The sequence below is a fragment of the Neomonachus schauinslandi genome, chromosome 14 (genome assembly GCF_002201575.2).
Source record: "Neomonachus schauinslandi chromosome 14, ASM220157v2, whole genome shotgun sequence".
NCBI lineage: Eukaryota > Metazoa > Chordata > Mammalia > Carnivora > Phocidae > Neomonachus > Neomonachus schauinslandi.
In genome coordinates, this window is record NC_058416.1 from 74,494,631 (window position 1) to 74,514,178 (window position 19,548).

Sequence of the window (19,548 nt, forward strand, 5' to 3'; positions counted from 1 at the left end):
GCACATAATCTATACATATACAATATTGTGATATACGAGAGCAGTTTTCTGGGTCAGTTTGGCCAGGCTACACTACCTCGTTATTCAAAACCAAACCTGGCAGCAATCTAGGTGCTCTTGTGAAGGCATTTGCTTGTTTGTTTTATTTTTCTCCTTACTCTATTTATCCATAACAAAATAAGGGCTCTGAGAATAATTATTTTTTCTTTTAGCAGCAGAACTCTTTTTTATTTGTTTATTGCTCCAGATTTAATCTTATGTGGAACCCCGTGTCGGCCTTTGTTTTTCAAAATGGTTCTCCCCATTTTGGATCCTGTGGGGAGCGTGTCAATTAAGAGACCTTCCCCTCCCTAGGCTCCAGGGTGGCAGGTGTCCCAAGCTCAGCCTGTTGCTAGGAAGGTATTTTGTAGATGTCACTGAAGTTCATAGTCAGTTGATTTTAAGTAAAGGGGATTAGCCTAAATAGTCTAGGTGGGCCTGATTCAATGAACTAAAAGGTTTTCAGAGGAGAACTGAGGTTTCCCAGAAGAAGAAATTCTACCCATGGATGGCAGCTTCAGCTCTTTCTGGAGGGTTCCAGCCTGCTCTTCCCAATGGCCTGCTCTATGGAGTTCAGACTCACCTAGCCAGTCCCCACAATCATATGACCAATTCGTTGCAATAAAGCCCTTGTTGAAGATCTCCCACTGGCTCTGTTTCCCTGGTTGAACCCTGACAGATACTCTGTGTGACTGAATATTTGCCTCTGTGTCTCAACTCCTCCCACCCGTGGAGTATATCCTGCCCCTTGGAAAATACTTGAGAGGGTGGGCCCCCATCTGAATGTTATAAGTGGGCAGTTTGTGCAGGGCCCTGTGCCAAGGGTTGTCTCAGTCCCTTCTGACTACCACTCTGTGAGGTGGGTACTATGATTAGTCCCACTTTACAGAGGAGGAAGCTGAGTCTCAGAGATGAGAAGCAATTTCCCCAAGCACACACAGAGACACCTATGACTCTATTCTGCCTTACTTCAACACATGTGCTCTTTAACTGCCAATTCACCAGCTCAGAAACATTTCCCTAGACAAAACAGGGAGGGCAGAGGCGGGGTTTTGACTATCCCCCTCCAACTAGGTGATTTGTAGACAAGCTGAGAACAAGGCAGATGACCAGGGCTTGTATTTCAAGGTGGGGGCAGTAGTTACATTCATCAACTAGCTTTGTCTCCTGCCTGCCCTGTCCCTCAGCCTCCAAAGAGGGCTATGCTAGTGGCCATGTGTCCAGAATCCTGAAACTGACCCCTCTCCCCAGACAGCCAGCAGCAATGACAACACAAATGAATTGGCAATGCTCCATACAGCACCAGCCTCCGATGGATTAATGAAGGGTCAGGAGCCCTTGTATGGGAGAAAGAAAGCTGGACTAGGACCCAGGACACCTGGCTTCTAGCCTGATTCCACCCCAAAGAGTTGTGTGACCTTGGTCATGTCACCGGACCTCTCAGAGGCCAAGACTGGGAGAAAGCAAGAAGCAAGCACTTTTATACTCCTGTGTCTTAAGACTCTACCATCTCCATCTCACAAATGAGGAATTGGGCTGGGAGGTCCCATGACTTGTTCTCCTCACACAGCCAGTAATTGGCAAAGCTGAAATGCTAACCTCAAGTCACTGACTCCAGAGCCCAAGGTTACAGGGCCCCTGTGCAATTCCATGGGCCCCAAAGGAAGTTCAAGGCAGCAGGAATTCTGGGCATATGTGAGTCAGCTTGGCTCATTTCCCTCTGAGTGGAGGGTTTATTGATCTCATTGCAGCTACAGAATGGTCCACAGCTGGAGAATTACTAAACAAGAAAGCACAGCAGCCTCTGATTTATGAGATGCATGGAACCATACCAGGCAAGCCAATCAACTGGCAGACATTTGCATATTAATAAAACCTCATAAATAATGCAGAAGATGACAAGCAGAGTTGATGCTTGCCACCAGGCAGCAAACAAGTCCTGGCTCTTGGAGCAGGGGTTCTCAAACTTGAGTGTGGGAATCGCCTGTAGAACTTCTTATGATGACACCTTCAGGGTGTCCATTCAGGAAGTCTGGGGTGACACTCAAAAAGTCACAGTTCTAACCAGTTCCCAGGTGGTGTTGATACTGCTGCTGGTCCAGGAACCACATTTTGGGAACCACTATTCTAACGTACTGCTGCTGACCCCTCCTTCCCTCCCCATCAGGAAGGGACTGACCCCCACCCCCAAACCCTGCGATGCCAGGTGGAATCCTAGATCTGCTGCCCACAAGCTGAGTGACTCCAGGCAAGTTCTTGAAGTCTTTGGTCCTTAGTCTTTTTGTCTGTGAAATGGGACAATAGTGCCCACTCCAAGGAGCTTCTGTGAGAACAGAAGGAGAAGAGGTACAGAAAGTGCTAGCCCAGGACCTGGAATGTAATAAGAATAAAAAAAAAAAAAAGACAGCTTTTACAAAGGAAATGTCCAGCTATGACTCACAGTTTTTGACTATTATATTACTGTTTTAAGTTTAGAAAAATAATAATTCCAGACATACATAACAATTGCAAAAATAGCACCTAGCACTTCTGTGGACTTTGCAGACACCAAGTGCTCAACATTAATTTAGGGACAAGTCAGCATCATGTACGTCCTGATACGATGTATTGAGAAGGATACAATGTCATTCTATGATATTTTCCCCAAAAACGTACAACAACTTGAATGTAATTACAAGGAAACAACAGACAAATCCACCCGGAGGGACATTTTGCAAAGTAATTGGCCTGAAATCTTCCAAAATGTCAAGGTCATGAAAGACAATGAAAGACTGAGAAACTGCACCAGACTGAAGGAGCCCAAAGAAGCATCAGGAAAGTAATATTGTACATAGGGGCACCTGGGTGGCTCGCTTGGTTAAGTGTCTGACTCTTGATCTCAGCTCAGGTCTTGATCTCATGGTCATGAGTTCAGGCCCTGCGTTGGGGCCTTTAAAAAAAAAAGTAAAGTAATACTGTACATATGTGTATATTTACATATACATGTATACCTTTAGAGAGAGAGTGATAAAGCTAGTATGGGAAAATATTAACATTTGGGGAGAGCATGTGGAATTTGTCACAAAACACAGTGATGACAAGTTGCCATGGACCTGGAGTTACTATAGAATGAATCCCGAGGTCAATCAAAGCCAGACGCATGGGAGCCCACAGGTAATGCTCGGTGCTGCTCTGTCTTTATGGTTCTTCTTAAATTTTTTTTTTTTAAGATTGATTGATTTTAGAGAGAGCAGGGGGGAGGGGCAGAGGGAGAGGGAGAGAGACAATTCAAGCAGACTCCCTGCTGAGCGTGGAGCCCAACACGGGGCTTGATCTCATAACCCTGAGATCACGACCTGAGCGGAAATCAAGAGTCAGATGCTTCACCGACTAAGCCACCCAGGCACCCGTCACATCTTTACAGTTCTTATACATGGGCTATTGCCTCACGGTATTGTCAGCTCAGACACGGCCGTGACAGCATCTGTGCATCTAACACAGCCCCAGGTAGGCAGCAAATACTCACTGAAGTCAATTCAGTTAAACTGGTATTTAGGGAGCAGGTACTGTCCTGGGTGCTGGGTGAACAACGGTGATGAGGACAGACACAGCACCTCTGTGCACAGCCCATGAGCTAGAGAGGAGCGTCTTCAGCTGATAACCTATCTCTGATCACTCTGTTTAGACTGTGCTCACTCCAGTAACCAGCAAGTTGGAGGGTGGAGTATGTCACTGTTTTCTAAGATTTAAAGGTCTTTTGGATGGGGGGGGGGGGCACAACACACTGATGGTCGGAGAGATGAAAGGCAGAAGTCTTTGTTACTACGTCTCCAAATGGGGAGAAGCTGTCACATAGGGCTACGTGGGGAGTTGCACCCAGAGGCAGGGTAACAGTAGGCTGGAGCTATAGGAGCGTATGTGTAGCAAGGAGGGTTGAAGGTAGCTAGTTTCCAGGCTCCCCGTGGGTTGTCTGATTTGAGTAATTTTGTGGGCTCTGGGGCATAGAGGCGGTCCCTAGTTGTCTGGTACCTGGCCCTGGCATGATTGGTGCAGGTGCATGGTAACCCCAGGGCATGAAGCCCAATAAGGGAACTGGTTGGAGTGTGAACTTAATTATCTGCTCACAAGGTGAGCTGTTACTCTGAGAGTATCATAGGGCCTGAAGGAACAGCCATGCCCTATCTCCATCCCTTCCTCACCATGGAGCATTTGCTCTGTGAGTGGATTTCGATTTCTTTCTCTGTCTCTATGTCTGTCTCCCTCTCTCCCTCCCTCCTTCTCTCCCTCCCTTCCTTTCTCCCTCCTCACCCCAATCCACACGTAATGAGCACATGCCATCCAGGCGTCTAGGCACTATTCCTGTTTGAGGAAACACCAAGAAGCGGTGGCTGAGCCATACCTCCCACTATAAAAACTTACAGATGGAGGACAGTTCCCTTCCCACCAGCACACACCTAGAGCATGGCCTCAGGACACTTAGAGCATGGCCTCGGGACTTGACTTGACGGATCATCTGGCCTTGCCTCGGCTTTGAATCTTGGGAGAGAGGCACAACTGTCCCAAGAGGCAGTTGGGTCAAGAGCCCATTGGTTGGCACCGTGTATCCATGGTATTTGTGCCATGTGTGGGCACCCCCAAACAGGTCATCTCAGTAGCTGATCTGTGGCTATCCACTGTTCTCTTCTCGTCTAGACCTGCAACCTTCCCACCAATTCAGGGAGCAGCCCAATGCCCTTCCAATAAATTTATTTTCTGTTTAAGGTAACAAACATCAGCTTCTGTCTCCCGTAATCAAGATGCCTAGCCTGTCCATATGAAGAGTTGAATTTCTGGAGGTTAAATATATGGGGTGACTCCAGTAAAAGTCATGGAGGAACACCTCCCTCAGGGTGTTGGGAAGTGTGGGGTGAGGTTTTCTCCACTTTGCCATTTCTCTTCCCACGGAGACACTCGTTCATGAGCCCCATGAGCCATCTACTTTCCAGCTGTTAATAATTATAAGAAACCTTTATTGAGTACTTAATTACGCCAAGCACTATCATAGTGGATCCTCATTACTCATAGATTCTGTATTTGAGAATTTGCCTACTTGCTAAAATGTATTTGTAGCCCTAAAATCAATATTTGCAGTGCTTCTGTGGGCATGCAGAGTAGCAAAAAAATTGAGTCACCCAACATGCATGCATGTCCCCAGCTGAGTTGAACAAGGCGACACTCTGCCTTCTTGTTTCAGGTCTTGTGTTGCAAACAAGTATCCTTTTCACAGTCTGTTTACCGTGACGTTTTTGCATTGTGCTTTTTGTTGGTGATTTTGCTGTTCCAAATGGCCCTCAAGTGTAGTGTTGAAGTGCTGGGCAGGGTGCCTCAGCGCAAGAAGGTGTGATGTGCCCCAGGAAGAAAACACGCGTGTTAGACAAGCTTCGCTCAGGTGTGAGTTAGAGTGTTGCTGGTCATGAGTTCAATGTGAATGAATTAACAACATATATTAAAAGATGTATCATTAAACAGAAATACACATAAGAGAAGGTTATGTACTAACTGATTAATGAAAATTTTGTGACCAGGGGCTTGCAGGAACCTAATCCTGTATTTCCTCCAGGAGCAATGGTTCAGTGTCTGAGTGTTCGTAATGACTTACAGAACATAACTACTGTGAATAATGGGAAGTAAGTTCACGAGAGCGTATGTTTGAGAAAACCTGAAATGCACAATTCTGACCTCTGGAAGAGATTGAGAAATCTGCACACAATTTAGCGCTTTGTAAGACACCAAGGGAAATAAGTGAGGAGGAAGCCCCAGACTATAGACCACCACCCTCAATAAGGAGACTAAGAAGAACTAAGACCCCTTGAGTCCATGGGGTATCTGAGTCCCCAAGGAAAGCTCCATCTAGAGGATACATTTGCCACACACATGAACACAAGGAGCCACTGACATTAGGGGTCTTGGTCTGCTTTAACAGCAGTCTCCAAACCAAATGTCCATCTGTTCTCTGTGGTCTGAATGATCCCTAGCACTATCCATACGGCCAGGTCTGTGTCCTGGAGCCCTCTAGGGGGAAGATCATTTCCAGGTTTCTCCAGATGCTCCTGACTTTTTCCTCAGCTGCTGGAAACCACTCACATGCCCATTTCCTACCCTTTGCTAGGTCATTTGCTCTAAAACCCATAGCAATGGAGTCTTCCTGCCAACAGCAAGAATTAGTTCTGACCCTCACCCAAACCACCACATCTTCTTCTAAGCCCTGATTCATCCAATTTATGTTGGTTGGATCAGGACCTGGATTGAACATCTGGCTCTACCCATCAATGGCTGTGTGATCGGAATGAAGACATTTACCTTCTCTTGGCCTCCATGCCTCATCTACAAATTGAGATGGGGTTGGAGCAGATACTTTCTAAAGTCATTGCCAGGCCAGTTCTACAACTTGTCTTTTTCCATAAATTCTAGAAGTTACTTAAATACCAATGCAGATGGCCTGTAAATATTGCCCTTCTGTTGAGGAAAGAAACTTTGAGTAGGGCTGGAGAAAAGAGATAACATGGCTGCTGACATATATTTCATGCCCTCTAAACATTCTTTGGCTGATGGATTGGCCCACTACACAGAAAACTGCGAACAACAAGCCCTCTTTACGGCTGACAGTCAGGATGTGGAATGCAAAAGAAGAGGGGGATCATCTAGAATACAAAAGTCCTCTTAGATTGGAAGGCAGGGGTCATGTTAGAGTTTCTTGAAATGATGAGAATGCGCTTAATTCAGTTCAATTAGTGCTTAATGTTCTATTTTGTGAGCGAGTCACTTGCATCAACTAATAAATGAAGTAGATCTCCAACTCAAGGTTTTCAAGATCCCAGGACTGATATTGCCTTATGCCAGATTTTGTGACTCAAAAATACCAAATCCCAATAATCCAGGACCAAGCAAAGATTGACGAGTGAATGAGATCAGTCTCATTCCAATTTTGCGATGGGTCATCTGTCTCCCAGTGCATGACCAGAGACAGTAACTTATAGCCTCCTTGTTGCCTCTTTGATCTCACAATTCCCACCACACTTCAAAGTGGTATGAAGCCCACCTGTACCCAGGGAGGAGAAGGTTTACAACATTGTGGGTAAGCTCTGGAGTCAGACTCCTGATGGGTTTGAGTCCCATCTCTCCTCACTCACTCTGTGGCCTTAGCCATTTTAAGAAACTTTCTTAAGCCTCAGTTTCCTCATCCATAAAATGAGAATAAGAGAGAGAAGTACCTTCCTCTCTGGGGGTATAGAGTGGTATTTCTCAACTGCACCTGAATCATTTGGGGACCTTGTAAAATGAAGATTCTAATTCAATAAGCCCAGAGCTCTATTTCTGGTGTGGCAGAGCTAGATCTAACCATGCCACAAACAACAACTATAAACTCTGAACTAAATACAAAAAGCAATTACCTTAGGTCTCTGGAGAGTAGGGGGAAAATAGGTAGATTTCAGAAGGAAGTCAAATCCTGGGGAAAAAAGGGACTAGCATTGGATGAGTTTCTCATTTTTGCTATTCTTGTCTGAAGGCAGGCCACAGCTGTGGTCCACTGCAGGGGAGCTAAAACTCTCATAGAAATCTTGCCAATTTTCTGACCTGAGGAACTGGCAGATGCAGGACAAAGCAGCCATAGTCATAATGAGGGACAATGCTAGAAAGGAGAGAGCAGAGAAGGGGGACCCCAAGTTCTGAGTATAGGCTCAGTCCAAATCTCTAGCAGACCCCCAGACTATGCATGCACAAGAGAGACTGATAGCAGCTTATAGCTAAAGATTAAAGACCTCAACTAAGATTTCAACTGCTGCCCACACAGGTGAGATAGTTTGCTGCATAACACACTTAATTACCTGCTAAAACAAAAACAGCAATACTCTTTGGAGCAATATAACAGAATCCATAATCTCACAACAAAATATTCACAACATGCAGGGTAAAATCCAAAATGATTCGACGTGCAGAGAACCAAGAAGATGTGACCCATTTTCAAGGAAAGAGATAATCAATAAAAACCAGCCCTGAGATGACCCAAATATTGAAATGATGTGACAAGGAGTTAAAGCAATTATTATAACTAGGTACTCTCATGTAAAGAAAAATATGCTCATAATGAATGAAAAGTTGGGGGATCTCAGTGGAGAAGTAGAAAATATGAGAAAGAACCAAAAGGAAATGTAAAAACTGGAATACACAAAAAAGAGGCAGTGAATTTGAAGATAGATAAACAGAAATTATCCATCTTAAGAAGAGGGAAAAAAGATAGAAAGAAAGTGAACAGCCCTCAGGGGCCAGTGGAACAAAATGAAAAGATTTAAAATAAGGGTAATTGGAATCCCAGAAGGAAAACAAAGAGAAATTAAGGCAGGAAAAAATATATATATATATATGACAGAATCTCAGCTCTTTCTATAGTTCTACTGAATCACCCATTTGGGAAGATTTTGACGAAATAATGTCCAAAATTTTCCCAAATGGGTGATTCAGTAGAGCTACAGAAAGAGCTGAGATTCTGTCTTTCTAACAGAAAATATCTCCTAGTTGATAGTGATGGTCTGTCCACACTTTGAGTGGACAGGGTCTAAACCTGCACTGTCCAACAGAATGTTCTGCATTGGTAAGAACATGCTATTTCTTCACTGTCCAATATGGTAGCCACTAGCCACATGTAGCTATTGAAAACTTGAAATGTGACTAGAGTAATTGTAGTACTTAATTTTAATTTTAGTTAATATAATCCTAAATTTAAAGAGCCACATGTGGCTAATGGCTGCCATACTGAAAGGTACAGGTCTAGAGAATGCAATAGGATGGTACTCATAAAGAACTCACATGATGCCCAGCAACCTCCTCCTCATCAAGATCCATCTACTTCACTGCTCTGCTCAGGATCATGTGCTTTCCTCCTAACAGCAGGCGACAGGGCACTGCTCCTCATGGCCCCCAACTCCTTCTACCACCTAGCATAGGTTTTTTTTTTTTTTTTTTTTGGTTTGGGGTTTTTGTTTTGTTTTGTTTTGTCTCTTCCACTGTTTTCATCTGCTATGGGTTCTGCTTATAATGTTAGCCCCCTTTGAAGGAGCTGGGACCACTCACTATACATACTCCTTGTACTTTAAAGGACTCTTTAGCCCTTCTGCTGAAATGGCCTGAGGTTGTTATTCTTTGCTTAAAGATCGGTGGAGATATGACTGCACTTGGGCTTTGGGGAGCACTTCTGTTCCATCTCCGCTGTGCTCTTGTCAGCTCTCACACCCACTCAGCCTGCACGCTCGTGAGGATCAAGCCTGGATGTGAATGTCTATTAGCTTTATGGGAAGGAGAGAAGATCATCATAATCAAGCCATTTCTGTACAACACTGGAGCAGAACTGCTGGGAGTGCCTCTAATTGGCACGTTCCCACTCCAGCTGGAAAGAGTGCAGAAGGAAGGGGGGGAATGCAGAGTAGCCACCTTCCCCTTCCCCTAGAGTGGGAAGAGGGGATTATCTGGAGGTTACTTCCTGGATAATATTCCTGATAACATCGACCACAACTAACATTTATTGGAGGCTTATTCTGTACCAGGCATCATGCCAAGCGCTTCATAATCCCTAGCTGCTTTAATCCTAATGGCACCCTCATAAGGGAGGTTCTATTATGAACCTGACTTTATACACAAAGAAGCTACACCTCAGGGAGTTTAAGACATTTGCCCAAAGACACACGGCTAGTGAGAGGAAGATCTGAGATTTGAACCCCAAGCTGTCTCCGAGCTCTATATGCATACCCCACTGTGAAAGTCTTCCAAAGGCCCATGATAAGGCTTCTCTCCTGGAATCTTCCATTTTAGTATGTGGAGGGGGGATGCAGTAGCCTCAAGTGCTAACCCATAACCTGTCCGGGGTTTTCATTCCTGGCTGCACATTAGAATTACTTGAGGGGACTTTTAAACATATCAACGCCCCAAGCCGACCACAGACCAATTAAATTGGAATCTCTGGGGGAGGGACCCCAGATCTCAGTATTTTAAGCTCCCCAAAGCATTTCCAATTTGCAGCCGAGGAAGAGCATCGTTGGCTTACAGCCTGGGCTCTGACTGCTCACGGAGAAGGTACAAAGGGCCAAAGAACCCAACAGAGAGGCAGCCAACACGAGAGAGGTGTAATGTGGCCAAAAAGGCAGTTGCCAGCCCAGCCTGATTCCAGAAGCCACTCTCCCGGGCTCATCAACATCATCATTGTATAATCCCAACGTCTCTTTATTATCTGTGCATAATGGAGCCTGACAAGGATTAAGATGGGGATGTAATAATGGAGGGAAATTGGGAAGAGGATTTCTATGGGCATATAATTATAGTCACTAAATGCCCAATGTTAAAGATCCTCTTCCTGCATCTCATCAAGATGTTTAGGAAACAAAGGGAGAGGGGAAGTCCTAGGTGACAGCTGTAGCCATGTTTCCCAGGACTGCCCCTGGCAGAAGTCTAGAAAACCAGCACTCCTCCGTGGGGTGTGGAGCATTCCATGAAGGAGCCAGAGGGCCTTAGTGGCAAGAGTGGGGGATGGGACAGAGTCTATGTACTCTAACATGGTCATTCTGCAGATGGGGAGAATCAGCAATCACTACCCAAGCTCCTAAAATAGCTGCCCCAGACCCCCAGGGCATCCTGTCCATCCCAGGAAGGCCTCTATGGTGGACTTCTGCTGGGTTTTGCCCAGGTGGCACCTTTCCTCTTCATCTACTACCAGCATCTTCATTTTTTTAAAAGATTTTATTTATTTATTTTGAGGGTGAGTGAGAGAGTACGTGGGGTGGGGGGAGGGGAGGGGCAGAGGAAGAGAGAGAATCTCAAGCAGACTCCACAGCGAGCGCGGAGCCTATCGTGGGGTTCGATCTCATGACCCTGAGATCATGACCTGAACTGAAATCAAGAGCTGGACACTTAATCAAATGAGCCACCCAGGTGCCCCTGCATCTTCATTTTTATACCAGGATCTCTCCCTGCCCCATCCCCAGTGAATGCAGTTCTTTGGGAGCTGTAGATCAAAGTGCTATATCTTCTCTTGGCTGAGGGGCAGGCATGTGACCCAATCTGGACCAGTCAGCCCTCTCCTAGGGATCTGAATCTGAAGCAGAGTGAAGGCACATTGGAAGAAGGTAGAGCTGATACATAATTACCACCAAGCCCTGTCTGTATTGGTTTCTGCTGCTGCCTGGATCCCCTGGGTGCCAAAACTCTTTTTTTTAAATATATTTTTTAAAGATTTATTTATTTTTATTTGAGAGAGAGAACGTGCACGCACGCGAGTGGGGACAGGGGTCAACGGAGCGGGAGAGAAGCAGAATCCCCGCTGAGCACAGAGCCCAAAGTGGGGTTCAATCTCTTGAGCCTGAGATCACGACCAGAGCTGAAACCAAGTCAGACGCTCAAACGGCTGAGTCACCCAGCCGCCCCCTCAAAGCTCTTTTCATTCCTGGAAACTGCTGCTCACCTATTGCTTGGTTCTATGAGTTCTTCCTATCAATCAGTTTTTGCCCAAGCTAGCCAGGAGCTCGATGATACAGTGTCTAGTATTTCATAAGCCAGAGCCTCCTAACAAAGCAGTAGAGTAGCCAAAAAGCCTTTCCTTCCATTGTCCCAGGGCTTTGAACTAATAGCATGTGAGGAGAGGGGGTTTTACTGACCAGCTCCCTCCCTGCTAGATTAATCCTGTAGTACCTGCTAAGTCATCGTCCAGCCTTCTAGTGGCAAGTCCTCGGCCTCCCAATGAATCTGCTTTAATGGGTTTTGACCAGCTCTGCTGCTTACCAGCTGGGTTTTTGGACAAACCACTTAACTCCTCTGAGCCTCAGTTTGTGTGTGTTATACTGCGGTGTGTTCTAAATGAGATCATGTATTTACAATGCTTTGCATGTGGTGAGTGCACGATTAAAGGCAGTTACCATAACTTGTATGGAAATGAAATCTACCTAGTCCCAGAGCCACCACTTACGGCCTAGAATCAAAAGTCTTTGACAAGGGAGACACTTCTGGCTCTGTATGTAGCTAAGAAGCCAGACCCAGAGAGCCTCAAGAAATACCCCCAGATCACACAGCAAACAACTGTGGTGCACAGCTTACCTTTCATGGTCTCTTGCTACCTGGCTGGTCTTTGAGCCACACCTCCAATGTTGTCTCTAGGGACCAAAGGAAGCGCCGAAACCACCGAGACAGTCAACAGTCAACAAACAGAAAATTGTTTCTTGTGGCAGGAGAAAGAAAAGAGGAAATTATTTGGTCCAGTGCTCCAGATCCCATCTTGAAAGTGTCCATCACCCATCACCTCGCTGGGTAATTGCTCACACAAGTTACTAAGTTACAGCTCAAATTAGATGCTGTGCCCTACATTTGGGAAACAAAATAATTCACTCTGCTAAATCTGGCATTGGGATTCTGCGTTTATAAATCCAGCCCAGCGTGGGATCCAGAACAAATAAAACCCTATTCCCTGGACAGGTTCAGATGAGGCATCCATTCTTATTAGCAACCCAATTAAAGCTCCCTGCCATCACAAGACTTGTGAAGGGGCAGCGAGGCATGTCAGAGATCTCAAACTCAAATGCCAGCAGAGGCCAGGCGAGTAAGAGCATTGAATGAGGACTTCCAGGCGGTACTATAGCAAACCAAAGGGCCCATGCGTCCTCTAGAGGACGTTACTACTAATGGGCCAATAATTGCCACTTGCGGGGGAGGGGCATTCTGGGCCCAAGGCTGTCAGTCTCAGCTCCGTCCCTTCCCAGCTGTGTGACCTAAGTCTAGTCACCTGACATTTCTGTGACTCAATTTTCTCTTCCACAAAATGGAGATGATTGTAATAATGCCTACCTCTTCGGGTGATTATAACAATTAAATGAGTCAATCCATCAAGTACTTAGTAAGAGCTCAATAAGTTGGCTGCTAAGATGAAGCTGATGGTTTTAAACAAGAGATTCTTGGGGCGAACAGTGGGAGCAAGACTATTCAAGCTATTCTCAACATAGAGAGGCTAATGGCACGGAATAAGAGCAGGTTCATGAATGAATCTCTTGTTTTGGCTGGAATGCTGGCAACCCCAAAGAGTCACATTGGCGCTTGCTGTCTGATCATAACCTTATTCGACTCTTGCTTATGGCCTTAATTTATTACAATTTGGGCAACTAATTAAATCTTATTGTATGCAGTGGATTTACTGAGCAAAATATTTGGGGATGGAGTAGCAGGATTCTTAGTGACAGGAAATTTGGATGCCATTGTTCTAAGACCAGAATGTAGACCTAGCTGTGACATCAGATAGGCCTAAATCCTTGACTTTGTAATGATATTCAAAAGGAAACTCACCAGTTATGGATGGAAAATGCTGGTGAACAAACTATCCATTGTGGAAACAGAAAATCAAGAGAAAGAAATAAGCATCTATCCTGCTTCTCCTAAAAGAACTGTACCTCACACTAGCCAAATAACAGATGATACTCCATAGATATATTCCAGACAATAAATGGGCACAGAATTACAGAATTAGAGTATCACCCTTTTGCAACCCCTATAGAATTAATATATCTAGGTACTGAGCACCAATAACTACTATTCTCTCTCTCTCTCTCTCTCTCTCTCACACACACACACATAACTGCTATGAAGTAGGCTTAGAAAAAGAAATGAACATAAATCTGATAAAGCCTCTAGATCCAACCACCCAATGCACAGAGAAAACAGAGAGCAGAAGGGTACTTTAAAGAACCATAAAAGTACAGCAAAATCAAGACCGGGAGAACCCCATAGGAAAAAGAACTGAGTTTCTTCAATAATAAACTGCAAGGATAAAAAAAAAGTTATAGCAGAGAGATCTATGGATTTAAAAACGACTTAAGAGATGTATCAACCAACCACAATATATGGACTTTATTCGGACCCTGCAGTGGCAGAATCATGGCCTCCAAAGATGTCCATTTCCTGATCCCTGTGTCCTGTGAATATGTTACCTTATACAGCAAAAGAGGCTTCGCAGACATGATTAAGCCTTTGAGATGGAGAGAGTAGTCTGGCTTATACAGGTGGGTCCCATCTAATCATGAGTCTTTGAAAGGGGAGTCTTTTCGGGCTATAGTCAGAATGAGATGTGACAACAGGAGAAAGGTCATGGAAATAGGCAAGGAAACAGATTCACCCCTAGAGCTTCCAGAAAGGAATACAATTCTGCGAAGGCCTTGATTTTAACCCTGTGAGATCTGTGTCCAACTTCTGACCTCCGGAACTATGAGATAATTAATTTATACTGTTAAACCACCAACTTTATGGTGATTTGTTATAGTTGAAGCAATAAAAAAAAAAAACTAATACAGATCCAAAAAGTCAACTATATATTAAGAATTATAATTATTGGGGGGCGGAGCAAGATGGCGGAGGAGTAGGAGACCTGGATTTCGTCTGGTCTCAGGAATTCAGCTGGATAGGGATCAAACCATTCTGAACACCTACAAACACAACAGGAGATCGAAGAAAAGAAGAGCAACAACTCTCTCATCAGAAAAGCGACCACTTTCTGGAAGGTAGGACGTGCGGAGAAGTGAATCCGAAGCGATATTCGGGAGGATAGACGGCGGGGGAGGGGCCTCCGGCGGCCGCTTCTGGCAAGTGATAGAGCCGCGGGGCACAAAATCGGAACTTTTAAAAGTCTGCTCCACTGAGGGACGTCACTCTGGTGGCTAAGCGGGGGGTGGAATCCTCCGGGACAGTGTGGTCTCAGGACCCTCGGGGTCACAGAAAGACCGGGGGTGCCTGAGTGTGGCAGAGCTCCCAGGTATCGGAGCAGGGAAGCCGGCTGCAGAGGCGGAGCCCAGGTGCGGGCTCTCAGCTCGGGGTGGCCATAGACCGTGATCCACGGCACAGTCGGTCCCCTGCTCCTCCAGCAGGGACCCAACAAGCGGCAGATCCGGGGAGACTCACCTTCCTCCCCCGGGAGGAGCGGCGTGGGAGGGCACCGCAGGGATCTGCTGGGTTTGGAGACTCCACCCGGGGTCGGGTGCCAGAGATAGAAACGCGCGGTCACAGGCCGGGTGAGCACGGAGTGCGGCTGGAGACCGGGGAGACGGGAGTGACTGACGGCTTTTCTCTGGGGGCTCACTGAGGAGCGGGGCCCCGAGTTCTCGGCTCCTCCGCGGCGGAGATTGGGAGGCCGCCATTTTCACTCTCCGCCTCCAAAGCTGTACGGAAAGCTCGCAGGGAACAAAAGCCCCGGAGAGCAAACCCCAGCAGATTACTTAGCTGGGAGGGGGCAAGGGCGGGGCAATTCTGCCTCCGGCAAAGACATTTGGAAACCACGGCAACAGGCCCCTCCCCAGAAGATCAGCGAGAACAGCCAGCCAAGACCAAGTTTACCCATCAATGAGAACGGCAGAACTCCAGCGCTAGGGGACTACTGCACATAGAATTCATGGCTTTTTTACCATGATTCTTTAGTCTTTCAAAGTTAATTTTTTTTAACTGTTTTTTTTGTTTTGTTTTTTGAATTTTTCTTTTTCCCTTTTTCAACCAACATCTTATCAATCCCTTTTTTTAAAAAAACATTTTTATTTTTCATTTTTAGAGTCATATTCTATCCCTTCATAGTAGTTACCCGTATTTTTGGCTTATATATATAAGTTGTTCTCTCTTTAAAATTTTGAGATAGTTTCTTCTAACAGATCAAAATATACCCTAAATCTCTAGTATATGGTGTTTTCTATTCCCCTGCCTGATCACATCCTCTCCCTTTTTTTTTCTTTTTTTAAATCCTCTTCTTTCTTTTTTCAAACAACTTCTTATCAATTCCTTTTATAAAATTTTTTATAATTTCCATCTTTACAGTCATATTCCATCCCTTCATCATATCAACCCTTATTTTTGTACATATATAAGTTTTTCTTTCTTTAAAATTTTGGGAGGCACTTTCTTCTCAAAGACCAAAATACACCCCAAATCTAGTGTGTGGCACTGATCTATATACCAGCCTGATCATATTTGATCACATTCTGGTTTTTTTGTTGTTGTTGTTTTGTTTTGTTTGTTTTTGTTTTTATCTTTATCTTTTTCTTTTTTTTCTTTTTCTTTTTTCTCTCTTTCCCTTTCTTTTCCCACTGCTTCAGGTTTTTTCTGATTTGTTTAGAGTATATTTTCTGGGGACGTTGTTACTCTGCTAGCATTTTGTTCTCTCATTAATCTATTCTCCTCTGCACAAAATGACAAGATGGAAAAAATCACCTCAACAAAAAGAACAAGAGGTAGTACCGACTGCCAGGGACCTACTCAATACGGACATTAGTACGATGTCAGATCTAGAGTTCAGAATCATCACTTTAAAGATACTAGCTGGGCTTGAAAAAAATATGGAAGTTATTAGAGAAACCCTTTCTGGAGAAGTAAAAGAACTAAAATCCAACCAAGTAGAAATCAAAAAGGCTATTAATGAGGTGCAATCAAAAATGGGGGCGCTAACTGCTAGAATAAATGAGGCAGAAGAGAGAATCAGTAATATAGAAGATGAAATGATGGAAAATAAAGAAGCTGAGAAAAAGAGAGATAAACAACTACTGGATCACGAGGGCAGAATTCGAGAGATAAGCGATACCATAAGACGAAACAACATTAGAATAATTGGGATCCCAGAAGAAGAAGAAAGAGAGAGAGGGGCAGAAGGTATAATGGAGCAAATTATAGCAGAGAACTTCCCTAATTTGGGGAAGGAAACAGGCATGAAAATCCAGGAAGCACAGAGAACCCCTCTCAAAATCAATAAAAATAGGTCAACACCCTGACATCTAATAGTAAAACTTACGAATCTCATAGACAAAGAAAAAATCCTCAAAGCAGCTCGGGAGAAGAGATATGTAACCTACAAGGGTAGAAACATTAGATTGGCAACAGACCTATCCACAGAGACCTGGCAGGCCAGAAAGGACTGGCAGGATATATTCAGAGCACTAAATGAGAAAAATATGCAGCCAAGAATACTCTATCCAGCTAGGCTGTCATTGAAAATAGAAGGAGAGATAAAAAGCTTCCAGGACAAACAAAAACTAAAGGAATTTGCAAACACAAAACCAGCCCTACAGGAAATCTTGAAAGGGGTCCTTTAAGCAAAGAGAGAGCCTAAAAGCAACATAGACCAGAAAGGAACACAGACAATATACGGTAACAGTCACCTTACAGGCAATACAATGGCACTAAATTCCTATCTTTCAATAGTTACCCTGAATGTAAATGGGCTAAATGCCCCAATCAAAAGACACAGGCTATCAGACTGGATTAAAAAACAAGACCCATCGATATGCTGTCTGCAAGAGACTCATTTTCGACCCAAAGACAGCCCCAGATTGAAAGTGAGGGGGTGGAAAACCATTTACCATGCTAATGGACACCAAAAGAAAGCTGGGGTGGCAATCCTTATATCAGACAAATTAGATTTTAAACCAAAGACTGTAATAAGAGATGAGGAAGGACACTATATCATACTTAAAGGATCTATCCAACAAGAAGATCTAACAATTGTAAATATCTATGCCCCTAACATGGGAGCAGCCAATTATATAAGCCAATTAATAACAAAAGCAAAGAAACACATCGACAACAATACAATAATAGTGGGGGACTTTAACACCCCCCTCACTGAAATGGACAGATCGTCTAAGCAAAAGATCAACAAGGAAATAAAGACTTTAAATGACACACTGGACCAAATGGACTTTACAGACATATTCAGAACATTCCACCCCAAAGCAACGGAATACATATTCTTCTCTAGTGCCCATGGAACATTCTCCAGAATAGATCACATCCTAGGTCATAAATCAGGTCTCAACTGGTACCAAAAGATTGGAATCATTCCCTGTCTATTTTCAGACCACAATGCTTTGAAACTAGAGCTCAATCACAAGACAAAAGTCAGAAAGAACTCAAATACATGGAGGCTAAAGAGCATCCTACTGAAGAACGAATGGGTCAACCAGGAAATTAAAGAAGAATTAAAAAAATACATGGAAACCAATGAAAATGAAAACACAACTATTCAAAATCTTTGGGATGCAGCAAAGGCAGTCCTAAGAGGAAAGTATATAGCAATACAAGCCTTTCTCAAGAAGCAAGAAAGGTCTCAAGTACACAACCTAACCCTACACCTAAAGGAGCTGGAGAAAGAACAGCAAATAAAGCCTAAACCCAGCAGGAGAAGAGAAATAATAAAGATCAGAGCAGAAATCAATGAAATAGAAACTAAAAGAACAGTAGAACAGATCAACGAAACTAGGAGCTGGTTCTTTGAAAGAATTAACAAGATTGATAAACCCCTGGCCAGACTTATCAAAAAGAGAAGAGAAATGACCCAAATCAACAAAATCATGAATGAAAGAGGAGAGATCACAACCAACACCAAAGAAATACAAACAATTGTAAGAACATATTATGAGCAACTCTATGCCAGCAAAGTAAATAACCTGGAAGAAATGGATGCATTCCTAGATATGTACCAACTACCAAAACTGAACCAGGATGAAATAGAAAACCTGAACAGACCTATAACCACTAAGGAAATTGAAGCAGTCATCAAAAATCTCCCAAAAAACAAAAGCCCAGGGCCAGATGGCTTCCCAGGGGAATTCTACCAAACATTTCAAGAAGAATTAATACCTATTCTTCTGAAACTGTTCCAAAAAATAGAAATGGAAGGAAAACTTCCAAACTCATTTTATGAGGCCAGCATTACCTTGATCCCAAAACCAGACAAAGACCCCATCAAAAAGGAGAATTACAGACCAATATCCCTGATGAACATGGATGCAAAAATTCTCACCAAAATACTAGCCAATAGGATCCAAACAGTACATTAAAAGGATTATTCACCACGACCAAGTGGGATTTATCCCTGGGCTGCAAGGTTGGTTCAACATCCGCAAATCAATCAATGTGATACAATACATTAACAAAAGAAAGAACAAGAATCATATGATCCTCTCAATAGATGCAGAAAAAGCATTTGACAAAGTACAGCATCCTTTCTTGATCAAAACTCTTCAGAGTATAGGGATAGAGGGTACATACCTCAATATCATAAAAGCCATCTATGAAAAACCTACAGCGAATATCATTCTCAATGGGGAAAAACTGAGAGCTTTCCCCCTAAGGTCAGGAATGCGGCAGGGATGTCCACTATCCCCACTGCTATTCAACATAGTATTGGAAGTCCTAGCCACAGCAATCAGACAACAAAAAGAAATCATAGGCATCCAAATTGGCAAAGAAGAAGTCAAACTCTCACTCTTTGCAGATGATATGATACTTTATGTGGAAAACCCAAAAGACTCCACCCCAAAACTGCTAGAACTCATACAGGAATTCAGTAAAGTGGCAGGATATAAAATCAATGCACAGAAGTCAGTGGCATTCCTATACACCAACAACAAGACAGAAGAAAGAGAAATTAAGGAGTCGATCCCATTTACAATTGCACCCAAAACCATAAGATACCTAGGAATAAATCTAACCAAAGAG